The 3,297-nt window shown below is 41.6% G+C and overlaps 1 non-coding gene across 1 annotated transcript; it reads left to right on the forward strand.

Moving 5' to 3' along the window:
• The first annotated feature begins 2,735 nt into the window (after positions 1 to 2,735).
• Positions 2,736 to 2,842, forward strand: LOC148843924 (small nucleolar RNA R71). Its single transcript, XR_016103907.1, has one exon. It is a non-coding gene; the product is annotated as a small nucleolar RNA R71 (small nucleolar RNA).
• Positions 2,843 to 3,297: the final 455 nt, after the last annotated feature.

Consider the following 3,297-nt stretch of genomic DNA (forward strand, 5'->3'; position numbering starts at 1 on the left):
GAGATCTTGTGTCCAAGCACTATGCCTACTTGCACCATAAAATGACATTTCTCCCAATTCAACACAAGATGTGTTTCTTTACATCTAGTAAGCACCTGTTCCAGATTATTCAAACATGCATCAAACGAAGAGCCAAAAACTAAAAAATCATCCATGAAGATCTCAATAAATTTTTCAACCATATCAGAAAATATAGACATCATACATCGCTGAAAGGTTGCTGGGGCATTGCATAACCCAAACGGCATCCTTCGGTATGCAAAGGTTCCATATGGGCAAGTAAAAGTGGTCTTTTCTTGATCTTCTGGTGCAATTGGTATCTGGTTATACCCTGAATATCCATCCAAGAAACAATAATACTCATGCCCGGCTAGCCTCTCCAACATTTGATCCATAAATGGGAGAGGGAAATGGTCCTTCCGGGTGGCTTCATTTAATTTTCTATAGTCAATACACACACGCCATCTCTCCAACATTTGATCCATAAATGGGAGAGGGAAATGGTCCTTCCGGGTGGCTTCATTTAATTTTCTATAGTCAATACACACACGCCATCCGGTAATGGTTCTAGTAGGGATGAGTTCATTTTTCTCATTTAGAACAACAGTCGTACCCCCTTTTTTGGGCACAACTTGCACAGGGCTTACCCAAGAACTATCAGAAATAGGATAAATGATCCCAGCATCTAACAACTTAATTATTTCAGCCTTTACTACTTTTTCATGTTGGGGTTCAGGCGCCTTTGGGGTTGAACGGAAGGCTTGCTGTCCTCTTCCATCAAAATTCTGTGAGTGCAGATTGATGGATTAATGCCTTTGATATCTTCTACCTTCCAAGCTATAGCATTTTTGTGTTCCCGCAGCACTCTTAATAATTTTTCTCTTTGTAAGGGATTCAGCGCTACGGAAATTATCACGGGGAGATCTGATGGTTCCTCAAGGAAAGCATACTCTAAATGGGATGGTAATTGCTTCAGTTCAAGGGTGGGGGGTTCTTGGGGTGATGGCTTACCTGATGGTCCAGGCAATTTGCCTAAGTTCTCTAATTTAAGAAACCCCTTTCCCTTGAATTGAGGATTATCGTTCAGGTATGCTATCATGAGGTTTATTTTTTCATTTTCTGCTTCTTCAAGTTCTCCCTGCTGGAGGCAGATTTCAAGAGGATCAGTTATTCTACTTACCTGGAAGCATTCATCAATTGTCAATTCAATGGCATCAATCATAAAACAAGAATCATCACTAGAGGGTGCATGTTTCATAGCATCAGACATTTTAAAAATTATCTCCTCATCTTGTATCCTAAGGCTGAGTTGTCCTTGTTGGACATCAATCATTGCTTTCCCGGTAGCCAGGAAAGGTCCCCCTAGGATAAGCGGGACCTCCACATCTTCTTGCATGTCTAACACAATGAAATCAACTGGAAAAATGAATTTGTCAACTTTAACTAACACATCTTCTATGATCCCCCTAGGATGTCTAATGGATCTATCTACCAATTGTAATGCCACTCTAGTGGGTTGGGGTTCATTCAACCCCAATTTCTTGAAGATAGAGTATGGCATTAAATTGATGCTAGCTCCTAGGTCACATAAAGCTTTTTCAATTTTTAAACTGCCAATGGTACAAGGAATAGTGAAACTCCCTGGATCTTTGAGTTTCTGAGGCAGCTTGTTCAAAAGGATAGCAGAACATTCCTCATTTAATGCAACTGTAGCCACATCTCCCAGTTTCCTTTTGTTTGCCAATAATTCCTTCAAAAACCTTGCATAGTGTGGCATCTGGGCTAAAGCATCAGCAAAAGGAATATTAATATGTAAACTTTTAAATATTTCAAGAAACTTACCAAATTCCTTCTCCAATTTTTGTTGCTTCAGCCTGTTAGGGAATGGAACTTGCGGTTGTTGGTGCATCCCTTGTTGTGCTTCTGGTTGTTCCGTCTTCTGTTGTCTGGTTCCAAGGCTTGTTTCTGCCTTGAGTTCAGCCCAATTCTTCTTTTCTACCTCAGGCAACTCTTTTCCACTTCTTAAGGTAATAGCTTGCACCTGCTCTCGTGGATTCACTTCAGTGTTGCTTGGAAGAGTTCCCGGCAGTCTGGAAGAGATTAATTGTGCCAATTGCCCCACTTGGTTTTCCAGGTTTTTGATTGAGGCTTCCTGGTTTTGGAACCTAGTTTATGCACCTACTATAAATTTTGTCATCAGTTCCTCCAAATTGGATTTTGGTTCAGGCTGATGATAAGTCTGGTGGAACGGCTTGGAAATATGCTGATTTGGCCAGGACTGGTTTGAATGCCCCCTCCATCCAGGATGAAAAGTATGGTAACTCTGGTAACCCTGCTGTCTTGACGAATTGCTGACATAGTCAACTTGTTCAGTAGATGGTCTGAACTGATTGCCAACTTGGCAATCTGTACTGATGTGGCCTCCCCCACACAATTCACAATTAAGAGACTGCACATGCATGGCAGCTATCTGCATTTCATCTATTATTTTACTGAGTGCTCCTATTTGTGCAGATAGTGCTGTATAAGTGTCAACATTATGCAAGCCTTGCTGCTTCCTAGTTTGAGTTCTTTCCGAATGCCATTGATAATTGTTGGCTGCCATTTCCTCAATAAGTGCATGGGCAACCTCAGGAGTTTTATTATTTATGGATCCTCCGGCTACAGCATCTAATATGGTCTTATTTGAGTCAGTAAGACCATTATAGAAAGTCTGCACTTACAGCCAAATGGGGAGGCCATGGTGAGGAACTCTCCTTAACAGCTCCTTGTAACGTTCCCATGACTCATATAAAGATTCCCCCTCTTGCTGGAAAAAAGTAGTGATGTCATTCCTCATTTTAGCAGTTTTAGAAGGGGGAAAATATTTAGAGAGAAAACGGCTGGCCATTTCGTCCCATGTGGCTATAGATCCTGCCGGTAATGAGTTCAACCAAGCTTTGGCTTTATCCTTCAAAGAAAATGGGAATAACCTCAGCCGGATGGCATCATCACTTACCCCATTGTGTTTGAAGGTGTCACAAATTTCCAAGATGTTAGCAATATGGGCATTCGGATCCTCATGGGCCATACCACAAAACTGAACCGTATTTTGTATCATTTGGATTATGGCCAGTTTAATTTCGAAGTTATTGGCAGCAATAGTTGGCCTGATAATGCTGGAGACAGTCCCGGTGAGGGTGGGCTTGGCATAATCCATCATAGTTCTTTGTTCAGCCATTTATTGTGCTTCTTGTCTGACTTGCTTAGCAGCTCTCAAACGGACACGGAGAGTCCGTTCAATCTCCGGGTCGTAAA

Source organism: Nelumbo lutea, chromosome 8 (assembly GCF_056320005.1).
Source record: "Nelumbo lutea isolate HS-2025 chromosome 8, American lotus-T2T, whole genome shotgun sequence".
NCBI classification, from domain to species: Eukaryota; Viridiplantae; Streptophyta; class Magnoliopsida; order Proteales; family Nelumbonaceae; genus Nelumbo; species Nelumbo lutea.